The 24,316-nt window shown below is 45.3% G+C and overlaps 1 long non-coding RNA gene across 1 annotated transcript; it reads right to left on the bottom strand.

Moving 5' to 3' along the window:
* Positions 1–428: 428 nt before the first annotated feature.
* Positions 429–21,965, bottom strand: LOC122890075. Its single transcript, XR_006381047.1, has 3 exons — positions 21,848–21,965; positions 1,470–1,542; positions 429–655 (listed from the first exon to the last, which is right to left on the bottom strand). It is a non-coding gene; the product is annotated as an uncharacterized LOC122890075 (long non-coding RNA).
* Between the last annotated feature and the right edge of the window lie 2,351 nt (positions 21,966–24,316).

Below are 24,316 nucleotides of genomic sequence, written 5' to 3'. Positions count from 1 at the left end.
AGAAAGCAATCATGCCTTCTCTCACCTTGACTTTGAAAAGAGCTTAGTACAGCTTTTTACACCCAGTAGTCCCCTGGCATGGTCTGCCTGAATGAATAAATGAATTAATGAATGGGTTAATTTTTAAATGTTAATGATTCTATTGCAGGATTAGGAATGGACGTCATAAAGCACCACCCAAAAAGGCACTGTCTTAAAATTGCTAGTAAAATAGCTAGCCAGTCTTGAAATTTTTATTTGCAGAATTCAAGATTTTTATAAATCATTTATTCAAAGCTTTTGATGCCAGACTTAAAAAAATTACTTTGAAACTCTAGGATCACAGCAAAGTGAAATTAAAAAAATAAATCAATCCAGGCTGTAAATAGATAAATAGCAATTAAAGTTTCTTCACTTTTTAGGATAATTCAAATGATGATATTTTTAAATGTCACAATTATCTGCAGCATCAAAAAGTTCCATTTTGAAACCAGAGGTTTCATCTAGAATAGTTCTCACTGGCCTTCCAGAATAATCTGTGCCCATAGATAGAGGTATAGAGTTCGGTGAGAATATGATAAATAACATTTCCAGAAACAATAGAAATTCTCTTACTTCATTGCTCTCTTGTGGAACGTAGTGAGTAAACATGACTCCAGATTTCCAGGGAAAATATCTGTATGTAGTACAAATAACATATTTAACTCAAGCTTCTATAATCAGTGCTCTTTATAGCTAAAAGTAGCCCAGTCCTATAAAAGAAGATGCAATGCTGCCCCACGCTACCCCGACTCGAATCAGGATTAGGGACAGATGAGAACCTGTTCTCTCGTTTTCAGTGATGTTTAGCTGGAATTTGTAATTTGAAGACAAAAGTTTTTACAGATCATTTACGTATTTTAGAAATCAAATCTCCATTCAAAACCCCAAATTTTGGACTATCAATCTCAGCCATTAGGAAGCATAACTGTTTTGATAACCCAGGTAATTTTCATTGACGCTGGTGGAGAAAGTGGAACATTTCCAACACATGGAGAGTCACCAAAAATGTTGACATTTTGAAGGAAACAAAGATTTCCATTCAGCTTCCAGAGAATGAGTGAATAAGAGGGCATTTCATCTTCCCCAACTGTCTTTTTCCCCCTTTCTCTAACACAATACACTTGGAAACAAAAGGCAGATTATTAAGCTTTCAAATGAAGCTACTTGTTCCTCTCCCCTCTCTAGATGCCTCCCCACTCCTTCACACATCTGGTAACCATGTGCGGTAGTGCTAATGAAGACTTTCCTGAACCAGTTACAATTAGTTCCAACTGCTGTGGCTTTCCTGGGCAGTACCAAAGTCAAAGACAGGGATGGGGGTGCGGGAGAACCAATGACTCTGTCACTTCAGAACACCCAATTCTCCCCTGCCCCTGGGACTCTCATCACCATCCCTCTGGAGGAACTTTTTCAGAAAGGTGTAAGCATGTACTTTAAGGGTTCCCTACCTCCCTTTCTCCACAGCAGTATTTTACGCAACTTGATTGAATGCGACAGGCAGGCAACAGGACTTCTATGATCCTTTGAACAATAGAGAATTGTTAAATAGATGCCATTTCCCCTTTTGGTCCATGTATTAGACTTATCTAACAATTGTATCTCCTGTAATAGAATAAATCTGTTCATTTTACTGTTTGATGGATTAGAAGGAACCGCGGAAGCAAATGTACTGTATACAATTAGGCTGTCTTGAAAACACACACTTTTGTTTACTCTAGGCCTCTTCCCCCCTTCTCAGTCAAGCTACGAATAGAGCTGTTTTAAGTTTCAACAAGGACCATATTAACTGCGGGTCTCCACATGAAACCGAATGCTAAACCTCAGCGTCTCCTGACGATGTAAGCTCAAAGTATCCGAAATCCTGTTTGATATTTCTGTCTCAAATCACCGTTATTTCTTTCCAGTGCTTTTTTTTTCCCCTGTGCCTAGCAAATTATGAGTCTGCAATACATACTAATGGAAGCATTAGCCATTGTGAGAAGAGTCTAAGTGACCCTGGGGATAGAAAACTTAATATTATTATTTTTGTCAACTTGTACCCACATCTTATCCTAATGCCGTCTACTTTTTAATTTCACCAACTCTGGTCTTAGTACATGCACTTACTCAGTAAGTGTTACCAATGAGAACAACCACACTTTACGTTTCAGCCTATCCTACACTCATATATACAGTCAGCACGTGAACCCCATAACTCTCCACAGTGATAAAAACAATTTCACAAATAAAAATGCAAAGTCAGAAATAAAAACTGGCTTTTCTAATGGATTATTTGAAGCTATTACAATGTATAAATCAAAGAAAGTAGCATTCCTAAAACAAAGAAACACTGCGGTACAGAAAGAACACAAAGGAAGCGTACAGGGATATTTTTCTTTCTTCTTTCATTTAAGCCAAACAAAATAATATAACATCCAGAAACAAGTGACCATAAATAAAATTCAATAAACATATTAGATTTAAAAAGAAAAATCACAGTCCAACTCATCTGGCCCTTACATGTAAATAATTTCTTAATAAAAGAAAGAAAAGCATCTCCCCCACTACATACAACTGAAAATACTTTAACTTAATGAAACTAAAATTTCTACAACTATTCACCCTCCTGGTTTCCCCTCATTGATCACAAAAATGTGAATGGTTTAATTGCCAAATCCTCATACTGGAGAAAGTTTTGCCCTGACCTGGCCGACTATTTGTTTCCATCTCTAGGTGGTTATCCTTCTGAATCGATATCTGCATCTTTCAGAAATGATCAAATAAAACAAAAGCAAAACTCTCTGCAGATAGTCTGTAAGGTATTTTTTTTTCCTACCAAGAGAATGCTAGCACAAAGAAAAATCAAACACATACACACACAAATTGTTTAAACTGTCGTGATGAAAATATTGAGATTCATCTACATTTCAAAATGCCAATAGAATTCTGAGACACAGAATAAGTTAGCAACACCAACACTGTATTATAGAATGACATGTTTTTCATTAATTTTTTTCTTTGTGTTTATGAATAAGAAGTTGACTCTACTAGCAATAATGACAGTTAATGACAACCCAGTGAGTCACTGCCTCCTGGGCCTTAAGGAGGAGTAGGTTCACGTATAAATGATAATTAATGCCATTAAACATTCCAACACTACACTTACTTCAACAGCTTTTGGCATTCAAACTCTTAAATGCTTCTACTGTCCCTTACCAAATAATTAAATACTGTGAAGGTACACAGGGTTAATCTGCAAAGCTAACTGACTGGGCTTGCTCTGGGATGTGTCTTGAGAACAGCATCAGTCTGTAATTGTTATGTTCACCGGTCACCTTTAAACGTGGGCATTATATTTTTATCCACCTGCATAATAGGCGGCCTACAAGTTCAATACACAATAAGCTGGGCCCGTATTTTGGTTGGTATCAACACTCAGCCCTTGAGTTGCTAACATTGGCTCTGGTATCTGATGATGCTGTGGCAAGTCAGACTTCTTGTAGATGTGATTCAAATGCATTTTTATAAACTGTACTTTCAGTGATTTACATGAGGATCATAGGACTTCTCTCAATATTTCAGGAAGGTGCTTAGAGGAAAAACTGAGTAATATTGGATACCAACCTAAAAAGTTATTTAATATTGGTAAACATGTAAAATGTTCTGATTTCCAGATAATAAAGGATTATTGTATTGTACATACAGATGTTTAAATTAACATGCACATTCCATTCCCATCTTTCTTAAATTCAGCAGAATAACTGTACGTCTTCACAAGGCATGTTATCAATGTAAAAGCAATAAAAAAGTGAATTACTATTTACAGTATTTCACAAGAATGGCATTCACACCCTCCAAATGAACAAGGTTGTCTCTTTAAATTGAAGGACACTGCCTGCACTCTTCATCAGTGAGCATTAGCAACAGGGGGGAGGGGAAGGGAGAAAATAACAAGCCATTTTTCTATCATTTGAACTCTCTTTGACCCTCAAAAAGCTATTCAAGTATGCACTTAAGACAATTCAAATAAATAACATATATACACATATATAGAGCAGATATACAGACAGCAAGAGTGAATCCTGATAAAGCAGATAGATTGATACCTAGAAATTAACCACCTTGAAGCCCGTTTCTCGGCATTGTCATTGACAGCACAAGAGGAATTCCCACATACAGAGGATAATAACATTTCATGACTTTAATCAATAATTACATGAATCGGGATATAAACTCATTGTGAATCAACTATAGCTAAAAGAGTTAAGTGAGTTCAGAAAAGGAAAGAGCCACCTTGTCCCCATATTGACTGAAAAATTTTTGTTCCATAATCATAGATCCACTGGGGGGAGTGTCAAAGAGGCTGGCAAAAATAAAATGCAGTGAGAAGTATATGATGAAATATATCATTTAAGTGATATTTAGCTTAAAAACTTCAAAATATTCTAGTCAAACTTATTTCTATTCCAAAAGTTAAATATAATATTTTTGAAAAAAAAGTCATATCCCATAAATTGCACTTGTGCATATCTGTGTTTGCAAGACTTATTTATTCATTTTTACTAAAATATTTCCTCAAAATAGACACTAATTGGTGGCTGTTTAGCAATCCAGCACTCCTTCTCTACTTTAGTGGCACTATATGCTTATAGTTTTCAGCATACACTTAATGATACTTACTACTGGGTCTACTGCATTTTTTAACATAAAATACTAATAAAAGTAGTAATCTAAACTTGGCAGGTAAATGTATAAGGAATCATGATGTTCTTGAATATTTTTAGGATGCTTTCTAAAGTCACTCATTCCCTCTTCCCCAAAAAGAGATATAAAAGGAGAAAAAGGTAAAATTGGAAATTTGAAACATGACACATGTCCTGTATATTTTCTTAATATTTGGAGAGCTTTAATTATATAGTTTCTAGAAGCAAAAACAAAACCCTACCAAAATTAACAGAGGAAGATAGAGACAAATGAGTCACCAAATAAACCTTTCTTTCAGCCAGAACCATGTGGATGTGGAAGTTTCTTCCTTATACATTTTGGCTCTTGGTAAATTATCCCATTAAGGTACATTTAACTGTGTAAAATGGATGAAGAATTATCTCAATTTTAAAAGTAATTGTAAACAGTCGCTAAGCAATATAGGAAATAGAAAACAATGTAAATTTGCTATTAAAATGTTACTGGGGGCACCTGGGTGGCTCAGTCTGTTAAGTGGCTGCCTTCAGCTCAGCTCATGAGCTGAGGGTCCTGGACTCGAGCCCCACGTTGGGCTCCCTGCTTAGATGAGGGGTCTGCTTTTCCCTCACTCTTTGCCCCTCCTTTCTGCTTATGTTCTATCTCTCTCTCTCAAATAAATAAATACAATCTTTTAAAAAAGTTATTTTATGAGAAAAAGTATATTTTAAGCCTTCTCACTGTGCCTCTTATAGATGAGGATATTTAGTCATTATTTCTCAGAAAAATATAATATGACTATTTATTTTTTTTCTTTTTTTTCTTCTTTCCAATTTATTTATTTTCAGAAAAACATTATTCATTATTTTTTCACCACACCCAGTGCTCCATGCAAGCTGTGCCCTCTATAATACCCACCACCTGGTACCACCCCAACCTCCCACCCCTCCGCCACTTCAAACCCCTCAGATTGTTTTTCAGAGTCCATAGTCTCTCATGGTTCATCTCCCCTTCCAATTTACCCAAAAGCACATACCCTCCCCAATGTCCATAACCCTACTCCCCTTCTCCCAACCCCCCTCCCCCAGATGGGATAGGGAGGGAGACAAACCATAAGTGACTCTTAATCTCATATGACTATTTGTTTTTAAATATGATTGGGTTTGCTTCTAGCTAGCACCAACTTATTTGTTGACTTGGGGCCTTAACATTCTTTTCTTGTGTTGAGGTAAAGTGTTCTTTCTCTTATTTGTTTTCAGAAACATGTAAAAACTGTATTTTAAACCCACTAAATAATATTAAATAGATGTTTGCTGCTAATTAGTGTATGGTTTGAATTGTAATTATGTCATCCAAAGGGACTTATAAATACAGTCTAGTTAAAATGTGATTCAATCTTCAATCATTCACAGAGGCATACATTCATTATTATTCATTTAGTGCTCTCTGATTTGAGCTCTGAATGTAATCCAGGAAAAGATGGAGGGATTTTACTTTTATTGTCATGATTTAATATAGCAGATCCCTTAGTTATCATCCTATACTAATCCAGGGATTGTTACAACTTCTTAGAGTCTGTTATTTGATTTTTAAATTAGTCTGTGTATCGTACTGGCATAGCAGCATATATATTCAAGAGGTTAGAAGAAGATGCCACATCTCACTGCGAGACAATCAGTGTATTCCTGAGACACAGGCTGCCTCCCAGCAAGGCCCCAGCCTCCCAGGGACATGGGGTCCTGACATCATGCCCCACAGGTACCTCTGCACAGAGAAGCATCTTCCCAGGGGCCGCTCACTCCATCATCCTCTGCGTTGACCTTGAGGAGGAAGTACAGGAGGTGAAAAAGGGCGTCCTCAGGCCAGTGGCTATGGGTCTGGAGGTTATGCACCCACCAGGGCAAGGAAACGGGATCCGGAGATGCCAGGCAAGAAGCAAGCCTCTCAGAAGGCTGGAAAATGGGAGCTGGTCGCCCCGCACTCAGCCTAGGCATCTCAGTGACCCGCCACCGTCAGACATCCTAACAACCTTCCCCCTCATTGGTGCCTGTGCCCACACGCTGATTGGACAGGTTCCCCGCTCCCTCAGCCTTTGGAAAGCATCACGGGATAGCTCTTTGGACCCCGCCCACACAACCCGGGGCGCCCAATCTCTCTCCCTCCCCATTCCCACCTGGTAGGGCCTCAGTCACAGCACCGTCATCCTTCTCTGCTGCTGCTGTTTTCTGAGCTTGGCCTCTCTGACTTCCACAAGATTTAAAAAGCTGTAGAGAGTACAAAACCCAGCTTTCTCCCATTGGAGTTGCTTTAGCGCCCTTTTCAAAACGCAGTTGGGCTTATTTGTGGGGACTATTCCTGGGTTCTTTGTTCTGCTATGTTCTTTTTTAAAAAAAATTTTTAAAATATTTTATTTATTTACCCGAGAGACAGAGATTACAAGTAGGCAGAGAGGCAGGCAGAGAGAGAGGAGGAAGCAGGCTCCCTGCTGAGGGGAGAGCCCAATGTGGGGCTCCATCCCAAGACTCTGAGATCATGACCTGGGTCAAAGGCAGAGGCTTTAACCCACTGAGCCACCCAGGCGCCCCTGTTCTTCTCTGTTCCATGTATCTGTCCTGCAAATAACACACAGTCTTCCTTATTTTAACTACTAAGTTCTGAAACTCTGTAGACTGTGTTCCCACACTAGTATTATTTTCAAAATAGTTTTTGAAACTACTCTAATTCCTTTGTCCTTCCACATACATTTTGGAATATTTTTGTCTATCTCAACAAAAACAAACAAAGCTGACAGGACTTTGATAGGAACTGCATTAACTCTATCAGTCTGGGGAGAATTGACATCTTTACAATGCTTAGTCTTCCAAATCACGAGTATGGTGTTTCTCTCCATTAATTTATATCTTTGACTTCCTGTATCAGTGCTAAATAGCTTTCAGCATGGGATGCCTGGACAGGCACTGTTAGATTTATCCCGAAGTAGTTTCTTTGTACGAGTAATTGTGAATGTGTGTTTGATTGTGGAGCCCACATATTCATTGCTAGCATAGAGGAATACAACTTATTTTGCATAAGGTAAGAATTACTTTGTTGTACCCTCTTATGGCATAAGGCCTGAAATTAAGATTCTGTAATAAGGGCTGTCTTGACACCTGGAAGATCAAGGAGGGATTCAAATGGCATCATGCAAGTTCTCCTCTCCCTATCACAGGGGAGGTCTCTTAACCAAACACCCTTCTCATCACAGGGACCAGACATAGAGCGTATTGTTTTTTGGGGAGCAGTGTTCAGTTCTGTAGAAGCCCACTGAATTTTTCAAGGAAGCCACTCATACCCACCCATGGGAACCAGTACTTGCCTGCCCTCTTCTTTCAACCAAGTCTTGCCTTCCAAGGCCCTGCTCCTTCTCTCTGTTCCCAAGTGCAGTCTCTGTGCAGTCCTGCACCATGTTTGGTATCCTCCTCCCCTGAAGTGTGAGTATATGTGACTAGTAAACTGTTGTTAATCACATGTAGCAGGTGTCAGGGGATCCCCAAACATCTGGAGCAGGTCTCCTCAGGCCTCATCAGGGACCTGAGGAGAAGGTGAGTCAAACAAGTGGCGTCACAAACAGGGTGTCCCCACATTAAATGAAGACATGGGGTCAGCTTGACCTGCTGCTTTGCTAAGTCACTGGCTTCAGGGGTGACAATCACGATCTGGGAGGGAACCGGCAATCACTGGCAAGCTGTGTTGGCTCATGTTCTATTCTCTCAAATGGAGGTCACCTTCCATTTCCAAAATAATACCCCATCCTTGCCAAAAAGGTGAGAATGAATGAGAATTGACTGTATCTGGGGGAGAGGTGTCACCTATGTGTCCTGCATGTGGCCTGCATTGGTCTCCAAGGCTACCACCTGAGGCTGGCAACTGCAGGACATGCTGACTGGTGTGCTTGAGTTCCAGGGACTGGGTGATGGCCCAGTGCTTGGGGCTGACGTACAGGTCTATGCGGGAAAGCGTACCCCAAGCACAGTCCTGGGGCTGACCCTCTGTGTTGTGGGTGCAAGGGAGGGAGGCCGCGGCCCCAGGGAAATGTAAGAATGGCTCCCTGGCTGCCTCCCGAGTCACTGTGTTTCAGGCATTGGGAGTGGCCTTGCCTGACTCCGAGCTGCCACTCCTCTCCCTGTTACCATGTGTCTTCCTGAGCCCTCAAGGTTTTCAGGTAGACATCCATGGCAGCCCAGGGCCCACCAGCTGATCAAAAACAGAAAAGTGGGGGGAGGGATTTGGTGTTCCACTTCTCTCCCAGTGCCAAACACCTCACCAGCACACTTGCCTTTCTCGTAGTGTTGTTGCTCCCCAGCTCGTCGATAGAATAATCTTGTGATTCGGGGGCTTGAGGCTCTGACTCTGGCCATGGACAGAATGATTTTCCTGGCTGTGGACTCCAACACTGGGGAGATGGACTGGCATTCCCACAAGAAGAGGATGGCCATCTGTGGGCTGACCAAACCAGCTCCCTTTCCCCACAAACATGCAGAACATGTGCACAATGTGTGATTAGATGGGGACAGAAACAAAATCTCATGACTTTGTGTGGTTAGAAATGAAAATCTATCCTGAGGGAATCTGTAGAGCGGGAAAAGGGGGGAAAGGAAACAATCTACACTAAGAGAAGGTAGGGCTGTAGCAGAAGATGGTTTTGCTTCATCAACGACTAGGCTGTAGGTCTTGTGCCTTTCCACTGACCACCCCATTGCCTAACCTGTTTGGCACAAGATCCTGATCATCAGGGTTATGGGGGAAACATATGGGGGACCCCTGTGGCACAGTGAGGGGATCAATTCCCACTTGACTTACACCAGGAGACTTGAAACCATACAACCATTGCCACAACGGAAGCTCCAAGGCTGATGATGCTGATTTGAGACACTCTGGAAAAAAAGCCTGAGAAAGAGGAGCAGGGTAATGAGACACTCCCCCACCCCACAGGGGTTTCTTCACCAGGAAGAAACAGACCCAAGCATAGGAGGAGTGGAAGAGAGAAATCTGAATACAGGAGGCAGAACTCTCCCCCCAGCTACCCCGACTAATTCAACATAGGTTCAAAATTTGACCCAACTGTAAACCCAAAATTTACAGGGGCACCTGGGTGGCTCACATGGTTAGTCAATGACTTCAGCTTGGGTCTTGATTCCAGGATCCTTGGAATAAGCCCCATATCAAGTTCCCTGCTGGGCAAGGAGTCAGTCTGCTTCTTCCTCTACCTCTCCCTGCTACTCCCGCTGGGGTCTGCTCTATCACACGTACTTGAGCTCTGTCTCTCTCTCTCTCTCTCTCCAATGAATAAATAAAATCTTTGAAAAAAAGGAAATCCAAAATTTACTAAAATAATTTAATTGGCTATCACACGTACTTGAGCTCTGTCTCTCTCTCTGTCTCTCTCTCTGTCTCTCTCTGTCTCTCTCTCCAATGAATAAATAAAATCTTTGAAAAAAAGGAAATCCAAAATTTACTAAAATAATTTAATTGGCAAAAATAAAAGAAGGCTGACTGGCTTTTGTGCCTCTCAAACATAGGTTCTGAATGAACTCTAATGTTGCTAGGAGGCACTGGTTGGCTAACCTTAATGGACTTATTATGAGGGCTCAAATCCTCTTTATAGCAAATATAATAATCATATTTTCTATCGTCTGCATTTAATGCTTTGACATCTCAGGCCTTGGTGACTTCGGAGGGACTGTCCTTGGCAGGCTTACTGAATTCCTAGAGATGGTCAGCAGCTTACCTGCCAGCAAACCTTTCACATGTAAAGCAACCAAATCAGAGCCTTTACCCCCAACCACCTCTTGTAAGAAACTTTTATACTCTGGGACACTATGCCCTGCCATGATCATCCCAGGGGGAAGGACAGACTACTCCAGACACCACTGTGTCCCAGAACCCACTGAGATGACACAAACTAGGCAGTCTTAAACGTGCTTACCCGGACTCACCTGCCCCTTCCCACAGAATCCACGATAAAGGGTCTTCCCCCTATAGTCCCTTCACTTCCTCTTTCTCCTGACCAAGCCTGGTGCTTCCCGGGGTGGCCCTCCATGCCTCCCAGGACCTCCTTTCATGGAATCTGTGAGTCCAAAAACACTTCTTCCGTTGTGAGTGTTACTTGTATATCTGCCTGTCTTACCATACCTGATTAAAATAAACCCCAGTCCCCTTAAAACATCTGAGACACCTGGGGGGCTCAGTGGATTAAGCTTTTGGCTCAGGTCATTATCTCAGAGTCATAGGATTGGGTCCCATGTCCAGCTATATGCTCGGGTGGAGTCCACTTGGGATTTTCTCTGCCTCTGCCCTTCCTTTCCCACCACCACCCCCTACCCCCGCTCCTTTGCTATCTCTATCTCTCTTTAAAATAAAGAAATAAAGTCATTTAAAAAAAAAAACATGAGGGATGGGGTATCTGGGTGGCACAGTGGGTTAAAGCCTCTGCTTTCAACTCAGATCATGGTCTCAGGGTCCTGGGATCGGGCCCCACATTGGGCTCTCTGCTCAGGGGGGAGCCTGCTTCCCCCTTTCTCTGCCTGCCTCTCTGCCTAATTGTGATCTCTCTCTGTCAAAATAAATAAATAATTTTTTTAAAAAATAAAATAATGAGGGAGCCCAACCAATTAAAAGATGGTTAATACTTCGCTATGATAGATTTGGCCAGTATATTCTGTTCAGTGCCTATTTCAACATCCTCTCAGGCACGTGTGCCTCAACCTTGAAGGAGACATGATTTACCTCGTTATACAAAGGGCATCCAAACTGCTCTGCTATCACAGGCAATCTCTGTGTGTAGGAACTTACTACACCCATCTTTCTCCAGGAACATAGGTGTGACATCACATTTAAGACATCCTCCTGCGAGGAAATTTATTTGGCTAACTTATTAAGGACCTACAAATGCAGGGGTTCCTGGGTGGCTCTGTCAGTAAAGTGTCTGCCTTCAGCTCAGGCCCTGATCTCAGGGTCCTGCAACAAGCCCTGCATCAGGCTCCCTGATCAGAGGGAAGCATGCTTCTCCCTCTCCCTCTGCCACTGCCAGCCCCTTAATTCTTCTCTCTCTCTCTCTCTCTCTCTCTCTCTCGTGCTCTCTCATCTAACAAATTAAATCTTTAAAAAAAGAAAAAAGGTCACAGAAGTCCAACAACTTTAAGTACTTTTTGGGTTCTGAGGCAACATATACCTCGTTTATAAATTTTACAGAAGCCCATTTGGGCTGTTACTTGTCAATGAGCTCACAATGAGGCAGGAGGTTCTCCCCTCAACAAAAGGCAAGTAAAAATGTGCAAGTAAAAATGACCTGTGAGGGTGACGGGGTGGCTCAGTTGGTGAAGCACCTGCCTTTGTTTCAGGTCCTGATCTCAGGATCCTGACATCAAGCCTCGCAGGGGGGTTCCTGCTTGGTGGGGAGCCTGCTTCTCCCTCTCCCTTCCACCCCCTCTTCCAGCCAGAGCTCTCTCTTAACTACATAAATAAAATCATTTTTTAAAAATCGCCTGTTAGTGCCTAGGAGAAAAGGCTTCCGAAGCCTCCTCTCTCCTTCCTGGAGTCCCTGGACCACCCATGGTATCTATCAATTGTCCATGGGATCCCAATGCAAGAAACAGCCCTCCTTGGCCCTGGGTTATAGACCATGAAAGCAGCAGTTACTGGCCATGCACTGGGCTCTCCTGGAAATAGAGTCTCTCACAGGCACTGAGCCTTCCTATCCAGCTGTCTATTATTCTCTGGGTCATGGAACCCCCACCAGCTTAATAGAGTCACCAAGGCCTACTTGCTACAGGCTGAAGCCAAAGTCTGCTTATCCTACCTGCAGGTGGAGGTGGCGGCTTCTGTCCACAGTGCATTGCCAGATTCCATGGTGCTGGAGGACATCAGCCCTTCCTTCTACCCCTTGGCCACCCAGAGACTTCCTTCGGATCAACTGCGTGAACATCTATGGAAGATATTACATTTTGGTTTTGATGACCACGTCTCCCTCCTGCTCACATGACAGTTTCACGTCCTGGAGAAGCACCTTTCCTATGCCTTAAGGGTCTCAGATGAAATGGATGTCCAAATATCAGAGTCCATTGTGATTGAAAGCCTGAGTTTGATTAAGATTCAGATGGCCTCAAATGGCCTCACTCCATGTTCCCTTCCGACTCTGCTCCCACAGATCAGATCCTCTGGCCAACAAGGCCTCCTAAGCACAGGTACCAGGCACTGTTTCTCCCCAAGTAGTAAGCTCCAGTTCCCTGACAGTCTGTGGAATGATCCAGCAAGCCAGTCATTCCCTCCTGCAGGAATAGGGCTCACCTTTGCTCTCCTCTTACTACATAGTCTGTACCCACTGCACTTGTCCATTCTGTTCCCAGGTGCAACGTCCCCTATGGCCCTGCATGATGTGTGTGTCCTCCTTCCCTGGGCCATGAGGATAGGTCGGTAACAACTTACGGTGGATCTCAGCTATGTTGCATGCGGATATTGCATAGCTTTAGGGTTGGAATCCCTCCCTTCGCCAACGGGTGAAGAAGAGGAGGATAACATCTTTCTCACTTGTACCTTTGTTAAGGCACAATGAGGAGGCTCATGGACTTGAAGTTATTTGGATAATAATCTATTTGGGGCTTGCAAGAATTCACGTGAAGCTAAAGGGCAGCCTTTATGTGAACGATGAAGAGGAAGGAAGGCTGCAAAGGCAAGGGCTCGGATGGTCTCTTAAAGGTCAAACTCCAGGCAGTTGGGAAACCCTCCAGTAATTACAGCAGGGAAGTAACATCACATTTTCATCTCAGTTCATCCTGACAGCAGTGTTCATACTGGATTCAAGGGAGGTTAACAGTGGAACCAGCAAGATTGTTAGGGAGTCTACTGCACCAGCCTGAGACAGCAGTGGGTGTGAATCAGAGCACTGACAACAGGAAAGCAGGGAAGGTATGACCATATTTGGCAGGCTGGAGAGAGAGCAGAATGGAAAATGGAATGATGTCCTTAAAGAAATCTGAATGGATCCTTTCCAAGGTGCAATGGAACAATTCGCCTCAAAGGGCAAAGGGAGATTTGAAGGGGCTTTTGAAGAAATGAACAAGGGAGTTGACCATGGACATTCCAGGAAAAAACCGCTTAAATGCTAATCAAGGGGAGCTATTTGCATAATTTAGGGTAGAACCATAAGCTGCTGGATTTTCTTTTAAAGAATAATATGGGATTCATTCCCATTAAAAATGGTCTCCAAGGCAGAGTGATTTGGAGGGAAAAAAATAAAACAAGTCAGAGAATACAATACTCCTAACTAGGCAAATATACATAAGGCCCAAGAGGACTCAGGTTACCCATAGAGTGCTTTTGCAGACAACAGAAAAGGAAATGATTTTGAAAAAATAGAAAATAAAAAATAAGCTAACAGAAATGAGACTTACCTGGGAAAAGCAAACTTGCCTTTTTTTTTAACCTTATATTCATCTTGTACTTTCGTGCTATTCACTTTGTTTCCCATATAAGGAGTGTGTACTCGTGTATTTGATAAATTTGGAAGACTAAAACAAGTTGATGTGTTCCCTAGATCAGATATACGACGACACCTGACCCTTGTGAAAACCTTAAAGCATTACAGACATTATTGGAAGAATCCTTTGACCACAGCCCCCAAGCCCAGCAGTGTCGACTGTCCTAACAAAGTCTCCACTGTTCTGGTATCTGGGTGGCTCAGTCTGTTAACTGTCTGCCTTTGGCTCTGGTCATGATCCCGGGGTCCTAGGATCAGGTCACAGGTTCCCCTGCTCAGTGGAGAACCTACTTCTCTCTCTCCCTCTGCTTCTCCCCCTGCTTGCGTGCCCCTAATTTCTGTCAAAAAATATTAAAAAATCATTAAAAAAAAGAAAAAGAAGTCACCACTATTTTCACTTTGGCAAATACTTCTGCCATTATTAAATGACCCCTTTTTTTCGTTAAGTCATAAAATACTATGTTTATTAAGCTGAAAGCAGAACTGCAAATAGTTTACATTTTGAAAAGGGCATTTGGGGTTCAGGTAGACACACAGAGTGACTTGGGATCTTCAAAGCGTGGTCTCGACTCTGGCTTGACAATCATCTATTTCTTTGATAGGTCTTTGGCCACCATTCCAAACTGCTTGGCAGGTGACAGTATATAGGGCGTGTATCTGGGTAAAGAATCAGAGATAACATTTAGAAGAAGGTGCTCCGACCCATCCATTTCCGGTCCAGGTGGGTTAATAAGAGACACAGCTGTGGTTCGGGGCTTGACATCTTTTTTTCCGGGTGTGGATCCCAGGGTAGCATTCAGTCGTGGTGGGCCTTGTTTCTTAGGCAGTTTTCCCCTTCCTCATGAATCTGGGGGTTTCACGTCATGAGCAGAGGAGTTTGGCGATGGAAAAGCTGAATGAGATTCCGCTTCTAGAAACTGGATGAAAGGTCCTGAAAAAGAATGATTGGCCACAGCTTGGTGATTTGTCTTCCCGGGTGCATTGGGGACGCTTCTGGATCCAGGCACCGCAGTCACCCCGCTGGGCACACCCGCGGGCTCTTGACCATGCAGCTGCCGCAACTGGTCTTCTTGGATCCCCAGTGTGCTTGCCATCAACCTCAACCCTTCTTGCCGTTCTGCATCAGCTGCCTGGAAAGATCCCACGAAGAGTCTCCTTAGGAGGGTTTTGTCCACCATTCCTTCAGCTTTACTTACTAAGGTCAAGTGTTTCTTCTGTGTGTCCTCCAGTATTTCCTGCTGGACTTCATTCTGTTTCTTGAACTCTTGGAGATGGTCCTCCTTCACCTCCAAGTCGGCATTTGTTTGATGCAATCGTCCCTGTAACGACTTCAGTTTTCCTTCTAGGGTGTCTGCCTTTTCCATCCATTCAGCGAGTTCCAGCTTGAGGTTCGCTAGCCTTCGATCATAGTGCCTTCCCTCTTCCTGGGAGGCGGCAAGCCAGAGCGCCGCTTCCTCTTTCTGCTGGGTGACCACGTGCAATTACTCCCGCAGCGACTCTACCTGCAGACTGGCTCCATGGCTGCCCTTTTCTATGGCAGCGGAAGACAAAACGAGTTTTCCCTGCAGGACTGTCACTTCCTCTCTTAGCTGAGCCACTTGGATTTCTGTAGCCAAAGGTTCCAGGCGACGAGAATCTTGGGCTTCTGCAGTGACGTGCCGCCCTCTCTCCAGCTCCTGGGTTAGGCATAATTCTCTCTCATGTAACTGGTGACCCTCCTTCTGGTGGGCACAGGTTTCCATTTCTTTCTGTTTCTGTGCCAACACTACATCATCTCTCTCCTGTTGACCCACAACTGCCCTTTCCTGCTTTGACTGAATGGCCGGTTCAATTCCCCGCTCTCACCCTGTTCTTTCTCTCGCAGCAGTTGCTCCAGAGCAAGTGCCTTCTGTTTCATCGTGGCAGGCTGGGATTCCTCCTCCCTCTGCATCTTTGAAAGCAGCCGATTTGTCTCTTGCAAGACCTGATTTTCCATGTCCTTTTCTCTACATGTTTCCACCATTTTGCATTTTCCTCTTTCAGCCGACACACAACCATTTCAAAATCTGCTATCCTCTCCTTCAGACTGGTGAATGCCTGCCTCAGCAGCTCATTCTCACTCAGTTGGCCCCTGAGCTTCTCCTGTAAAGAAAGCAGTTCCTCACTTTTCGCTGGGATTCGGAGCTCCTGAGCCTGAGGGAAATCTTGTAGAACAGCCTGTTTCTCCTTCTGATGCTCCATGTGGGAATCAGAATCGCTGTGTTCCTGTGGCTTCCCTTCTCCTTCCCCCGTAGCAGCCCCTGAAGCAATCCGTCTCTGCTGAACTTCTGCTGGAGGGTTTGAATCATTGTATCTTTTCCTTGCCCTGATTTTCTGAGCTCTTCTACCTCCTCTCGGAGCACCTGAGAAGACTCACTCACTCGGTCAGATTTCATGGCCTTCAGAGTGTTGGCTGCCTCTGCGGAGTCGCTGGAGGGCCGGAGGAAAATCACTTCAAGGTTCCCTAAAAGGAGGTCCTTGGCATTGCAGAGCTCCCCGATGTGGAGCTTAAGTTGTGCTAGTTCCTTCTCTAGCTCTTGTAAGTTTATCTCATGTCCTTGGTAAGTGTGGATTTGGTCAAGAGAGGTCGTCTGTGGTTTCAAAACCTCACTGTTGGTGCAAGCCCACGCCTGGAGTTGTCTCAGATCTCTCTGAAGCTGGGGTGACTCACGCTTCATATTTTGGACTGTGGTCAGCACCTGCTCTTTCCACTCTTCCATGAACTTCACCCGCTCTGTTAATGTGTCCTGTTCCTGTAGAAGCTGCTGGAACTGATCAATAGAAACTCCTCCAACCTCATGACCAGTGCTGGGTGTCTGCAGGATCGTCATTAAAGTCTGACATTTTTGACTTAACGCATCCACTTCCAGGTCTTTTTCTCGAATAATGTGTGACAAATTCCGAATCGTTTCTCTAAACAACTCTAGGCCACTGCTTTCTATTCTAGTGGACAGCTTTTGATTTTCCTCTTGCATCCTCTGGAGTTCTGCTTCTTTGGCAGCAAGTCGATCGGTCATTCTGTGATAGTTCCTTTTCAGATTGCTATTCTCCCTTGTCTTCTCATTTAGGACCACCAAGACCTGTTCGCTTTTCAAAGTACACTCTTGCAATTGGCGCTGAAGTTGTTCCACGTGCCCATTCTGGCAGTGAGAAGCCGCAGAGATTTTCCTAGAAAGATCCTGAATTTCCAAATCCTTTTGCTGGATAATTTGAGTGAGTTTCCCAATCTCCTCTTTGGAGAGCCGATCCATCCGTTGATAGTCTCTAAGTTGTTGGCGGTGCCGGTCAGTGAGGTCTGCTAGCCTCCGCCGGTGGGTGTTTTGCAACCCCGCCACCTCCAGCTGATGTTCGTCCAGCTCCCGCTTCCGCCACTGCTCTAGGTCCCTGATGTGGCTCTTCAGTTTCCACAGGATTTCTGGGTCGATGGTATTTGGTCCCTGGGTGGAACACTGGCACAACTTCTTCCAATGAGTCACTTCAGCCTCCAATGTTTCAATCTCACGGAGGAGTCTACTGATCTGTGTCTGGGTTGAGATGACATCTGCCAAATCCCTGGCATCCCCAGGGAAAGTCCCTTTCCCCAGCACATGTCTCTTAATATCGATGTCCCTGGTCAAAGAGGTCTGGCTGTTGTCCACGGCCCCTAGCGAATGGCCTAGGCCAGAGCCCAGCCTACCATCCCAGGAGAACATCTGATGGTCATACAACTGTCCTGGTCCGCGGTACAAATGCGTCCAGCCCAGTCGGACTACACCGCCAAGTAGTCCCAGAACCCCCAGCTGCGCAAGGCTAAGAATCAAAAGCCTACAGAGGTTTCCAGGCAACACCTGCATGACCCCCCCGCCCCCTCCTGTGAGCTCAGTTGTGCCTAAGCATACAGACCTTTCCAGGCAACGCCTGCATGCCCCTCCCCCACCCCCTTTCCAGAGCTCCCTTGTGCCTAAGCATACAGACCTTTCCAGGCAATGCCTGCATGTCCCTTTCCTACCCCTCCACCCTGCCACCCCACCTCCTGCTGCTCACTCCCGCGCACCTCTGCTGGTCAGGTAGCTCCAAACAGCCAAGGCCCTCTGGCCAATGGTCCTGGTCCCTGTCCCCACAGCACATCCCCACAACTTCCCACCCAGGCCTGGGCCCCTTGTCCTCCTTGGTGCCTGTCCTGGGTGTGCCCCTAGTGCATGATCCCGCCTGACTGCACCCAGGTGCCTGCCCCCAGAAAATGCACATGCCCTCTACTTCCCCCTAAGTGGGATCACAATACACAAAGTCCTGTGGTATGGTCTTTCCACCCAATAGTACATTTTTCATTCTGGTGTAAATTACAGGGTCACAAACATCCATCCAGCTAGGAGAGAGGATCCTCAGAGCACTTCACAGAGGTCTTTATCTGCACAGAGGACGGCCCTCATGGAGACTTTGTGTATTTCCAGCCTCCAGTGGCTCCAGAGTGCCCTGTCCCTTCTTGCCCCATCAGTTCTGCGGGGACAGCTTGGTCGTGATTTGCTCTGGTGGTTCACTGGCCACTGCCGACGCTGCGCCTCTATCACCTCCCACAGCTGTGCGCCTAGACCAGGCAGGCGGTTGGGCAGAATGGTGGACACGCCTGGTCCGCGGGTCCGCCATCCAAACAGAGTGGCAGGTGTGCAGCAGCAGAGGCCCGATTCCATCCCCCTTGCCAGTCCTGACTGATGCTATCCCAGGGGATAGGGTTAGAAACCACGCTGGCAGCTGCCCCGAGGGAGCCCCTCTGCCCACCCCATCGCCACGATGAAGATGCAATTCTGCTGTGTGAAGCAGCTGGCCAACCAGACCCGGCCTGTAAATGTGCCCATTCGGGCCGGGATTGTGCCAGGTGAGGTCAGGAGCTGGAACGGTAGGGCTGGCGGCTCTCCTGGTGGTGTGCTCCCGTCCCCTGCCACCACCCCGCACCAGGCACAAGGGGTCCTGGTCTGGGTCTGCGCCAAGCCACAGACTGGAGGCCAGCTTGGGCCAGTGCCAGAGTCTGGGAAGAGCTACTTGGTGGATTGGCCTTTCCAAGATGCCCCCTGCAGGGGGTGTCCACCGTCCTCTGTCCTGGCCACGCCCAGCATGGCCCTGGGGGAACTGCACCTGAGCCTTTCCGTGCCCCCTCACCAGGGTTTGCCCTGGGTGAAAACTCTGGGCACTGATGTGCCTGAGGCCCCGTGGACACTGTGCTCTGGGGGAGGTGTTCTCTGCCTTTCGGGGGTGCCCTACCTCTGCAGATCCTCAGCCTCCAAGTGCCTAATTGCAGGAAAGAATTAAGGGGAGGTCTGGGCCAATAGGATCTGCCTCCAGAGTTCCTGGTATCCATGGAGGGACCGTAGAGGTGCTGCTGCCTCCAAACCCAGGCATCTGTGAGAAAAGAACTGTGGAAATGCTTTGGGCCGACTTTTAGGTTTCTTTTTCTTTTTCTTTTTTTAAAGAGCTTTTAAAAAATCCTTCCTCGGGGTGCCTGGGTGGCTCAGCGGGTTAATCCACTGCCTTTGGCTCGGGTCATGATCTCGGGGTCCTGGGATCGAGTCCCGCATCGGGCTCTCTGCTCAGCAGGGAGCCTGCTTCCTCCTCTCTCTCTCTGCCTGCCTCTCTGCCTACTTGTGATCTCTCTCTGTCAAATAAATACATTTTTTAAAAAAATCCTTTCTCCCTCTGGGTTTGGATGCAGATCCTCTCCAAGTTTCTTTGGTTTCTGCTTTAATGCCTGACAGGAAACATTATCCATTATGAAATGTCAGCAAACGCCAGGGTTTGTAGACCTTTTGGCTGTTGGAATAGGAACACTCACTGGTGATTTTGAGAGCTCCTGGAGGTTATGGTCATATGCCCAGTTATCTGGGGCACAGCTTTCAAGGTCCTTAGGGCTGTTGGCTGTACTGGACCTACTGACTGTTTATTCTGGATGAGATACCAAAGTGTGAGTCTTCCACAGCTTTGCTTTTTTGTTTTTTCCCCCAACACCTGGGTCAAATGGGGAGTGTGGTTTGGCCAAAGCACATGTGACAGTTCTTCTAGTGTGTGTGAACCAAAATGCTTTTCCTTCCCCTCTCATTTTCTAAACTTGCTATTGAGGGTTTGGGGGTCCCTCCCCATAACTTTTCACTCAGTGGCTTTGTTTTGTGTTTAATTTGGTTGCTACTCCACTCTATGATCTTAGTGTGCACTGATCCTGTTTCCAGAGTTGATGCCTGTCCCCTACAGCCTAGCAGTGCCTCCTTTGCCATCATTTGTAGTAAATGATAGAAATAATGCCAAGCGGCAGGTAGACAGGGGAGCAGTCTTGGGAGTCAGAGCAGTCAGGGGAGAAGAGTTTGGGAATGCAGGTGACGTTTGGTGGGGTGAGGTCCAGAGCCGATGTCGAGAAAGAGTTCTTGAGACCTCTTTGGTGCAAAACGTTGCTTTTATTAAAGCACGGGGACAGGATCCGTGCACAGAAAGCGTGGCATAAGTGTTGTGGGGGGAACTGATACACCCTTGAAAGGTGGGGGAGGTAAGGACAGGGAAGGGTTTCAAAAGAACTTTCCTATGCTAAGGAAGACCTACAAGATACTGGAGACCTTGCCATTGTCAAATGAGGCGGTTTTACCTTCTAGCAGGGAATGAACATGAAGATGGTTGGAGCAGGCATTCTTTTGTTTCAAGGAGACTTGAGTTTTTTTTTAAAAAAACCTTTTGGACCGATCCAAAACACCTCCACTAAATCTTTTCTACCCTGTGCTATTTGCCCTCCTTACTACTGGCAGATAACCTTATCCTTGGAAGGGGTACCTAAGACTCAGTGTACCTGGACCAGAAATAAAAATGTCAGATGTATTCTTGACCAACACAAGTATATGACACGAAGGAAAAAACAAACCTCGGGACCAATTTGAAAGGATGTGGGGCTGAGAGGAGGCATTTCTCCAGTGGCATCTGTTCCTACTGCACACGATCTGCCCCTGCATTCTGTTCCAGCTCCTTCCATCACACGATGGCCACTGAGGTACAGGCACCACCGATTGATGGACCACAAAGACCCCCCATGAGCAGGCACAAGGCTCTGTACAGAGAAACATGGAAGCAACCAGGACTTGCGGGACCTACAGTCTATTCGGTCCTGGTTCTGCCACTAACCAGACCCGTCTCATTTCCTGTGAGAGAAGTTAAAACTGTTCTTGATCGTTAACCAAGCAGGTGAGGGATGAAATCAGGAAGCAGCTATGAAAGGCCTTTGTACATATCACTATCACCAGCCTTGCACGTCTCTAAACTGTACTGAAGACACTGTCACGCTGACAATAAAATCTTCGTGATTGTGAATACAGCAGACACGTTGGTCTAGCACTCACAGTCCCACTGTCAGGGTCTTCCGCTCATACAGAGGACACATCGACAAGGGCTTTTATCAGGAGCCCTGTTGGTAACAGCAGAGGATGAGAAGCCAGGCACCCATCCTTCACCAGGGCCCCGGTGACATCAAGTACGTGGTTGATGGCAGCAGCAGGCGCAAGTAGCTGGGGACAGGCGTGGGAGACAGGCGGTCACTGCATCTCCTCCTAAAATAGTTTTAACATTTTGAACCAGGCGGGCACCTTCACAAATGAAACAATTCGGGAAAGAAGAGGGAAAATGTTCATTTACCTTTAATCTCCAGAAGGTGGTCTCCATCCCAGTCTCAAGATTTAGAATTTGACAATAACATTCTGTCTTCTGCAGAAATGTCCTTATCAGCTGATTGACACCATAGACTCGAGCAAAATATCCTGAGACAGAGACACAGAGACAAGTTCTCACTCAGTGAGATCAGAAAGCATCCCTGCAGAGCCCGCCCTAGGAGAGGAGGAAATGAGGATTTGGCTGCTCTTCTTTGGGGTCAGTGATTTTCCTGTGGACTCATGGGAGAAATCAAGACTTTCACATTGTCTTCTTTTTAACTTAAACCTGGTGGAACCAACGTAACTACAATATATTTAATGATTTAATGGTGGAAATAAAGATCTTAGAAATAAAAATGTCCCTTGGGGCACCTGGTTGGCTCAGTCGGTAAAGCATCTGCCTTTGGCTCAGGTCAGGATCTGCTCCCTGCTCGGCTGACAGCCTGTTTTTCCCTCTCCCTCTGGCTCTCCCACTCATGCTCTCCCTCTCCAATAAATAAATAAATGAAATCTTTAAAGATTACCATAAAATGTCCTATGATTGTACACAGGAAAGACAAGTATTTTACATCAAAACATCAGATCTTAATGTTCCTCTTCGAAATATGCTTTTTGTGCCCAGGTGCAAACTACTGAGGACTCAGCTAAACATCAACAGGCGATATCAAGATGATAAAATATTTTGCGGTCAGAATATGGGGCAGATAAATGTCCAAGCAAAATGAAATGAAATAAAATAAAATAAAATAAAATAAAGCCGTATTTCTTACCATGTTCCCTTCATCTCTAACCTGTGTGGGTAAAAGTCTCTATGCTTATAAACCGACCTCACAGACCGACTGCAGGAGAGGAAGGCACGAGCAAACATTGCCCCCAAAATGGACTTATTCAGCTCCAGGGTGAGGAGCTTGGGTAAAGGAGATGGTGAATAAAAAGGGGAAAGGAAGATAAAATCTGTGTTCTACAGCCCTGTTGCTTGAAGTGTAACTAAAGAACAAAACGTGAGCAGCATTTAGAAATGTACTGCAATGTGATATAGGAGTTCTGTGTCTATTGATTCTCCTAATAAATCATTTGAGCTTCTGGTTTACAGGTTATCTTGCATTTTATTTCTAGGAAATCATTTTTGTTGTATGTTACACAGTATCATCCACAGCAGACTGGATGTTGAAACAAAAACTGAAAAGATGCTCACCACACCCTACTTGGGAAGCACTCCGCACATGCCAGCCCATGCAGAGAAAGAAGGCAGACAGGCTGCTGACTCGCTGCCTCAGGGCACCCAGGTCCCCAGGGCTCCAAGGTGGGGCCCCGCCTCTGGTTACAAAAGTTGCCTCAGGAGCCCAGGACGGAGGCTTCAGGCCCCTTAGGCAGGCCTGGTGCCATCTTCCTAAAGCCTGGGTTCACCCTTAGCTCAAAGGAAGGTCCTTGTCCTGGTTGTCACTTTAAACTTTCTTTGCATTTCTTACAAAATCTACCCAGAGGCTCTATCTTTTCTGCCAGGATTCTCTGCATGCCCAAGGACGTGGGGTCATTTGGCTAATTTCTCAATCTGATCGAGAATGAGTCACCCTCCCATCTCAAATCTTTTCATTGCCTTCCTTGATAGAAAGGACTTGCAGAGCCTAATAGTGTTATTATCACTTTAATATGGCCAAAAAGGCGATTCCTTACCTGGACAGTTCACTGTAAAAGATACTAGAAATGGTTCTTAAGCATATATAAAAATGATCCTTAATTTCAGCCCCCAAATAAGAGGAATACAATAACATAAATATACTGTAAGATCACATTTTTCACATAACAGATGAACCACAATGAAAAGGTCCCTGTGCTGGTGAGGATGTTGGGAAATGAGCATTTTCATATGCCACTGGAGAGCGTGAACACTGGAACTCTCTCTTTTGAAGAATGAACCCCTAAAACCTCAGGCCTCTGGGCTGATGAGGGGACATTGGGAGGGAAGGAGTCACATGCCTCGTTTAATTCTGGAGGCCTTCTTCTCCTTAGACAGTCTTATACAATGCTGGATGGAAGGATCTTGCCAGTAGCTGAGGTTTACTGCAGACCTAGAAGGGAAGAAACGAGGCAGGTGAGGGGAGGTCAATAGGTTCTGGCCCAGTTCTAAGGAAGCAGGTCAACGAGGACAATCAGCTACCTCCAAAGGTCATCAGAGGCACATTTCATGCATCATTACAAACCTCAGCAGACTCAGCCATCTGTCTTGGTGCTCACGTACACAGCCCCTCACCGTTCCACCCCTCGCAGGCGGCCGTTTCTTCTCTTTATTTGCTCAGGTGCCTAACTCCCTTCCCAGGACCCTACAGAGCACAGCACCTCAACTCATACCTCCCCTAGAAGACCTTCCACCATTTATTCCCTCATCAAACTCACTGGCAAGAGCCAGTTAGACAACTCTGCTCCACCACAAGTTCTATGTCTGTGGGAAAAGAGC

This window comes from Neovison vison, chromosome 11 (assembly GCF_020171115.1).
Source record: "Neovison vison isolate M4711 chromosome 11, ASM_NN_V1, whole genome shotgun sequence".
NCBI lineage: Eukaryota > Metazoa > Chordata > Mammalia > Carnivora > Mustelidae > Neogale > Neogale vison.
The sequence above is the reverse complement of the archived record's forward strand: the minus strand, read 5'-3'. Positions and strand labels throughout refer to the sequence as shown.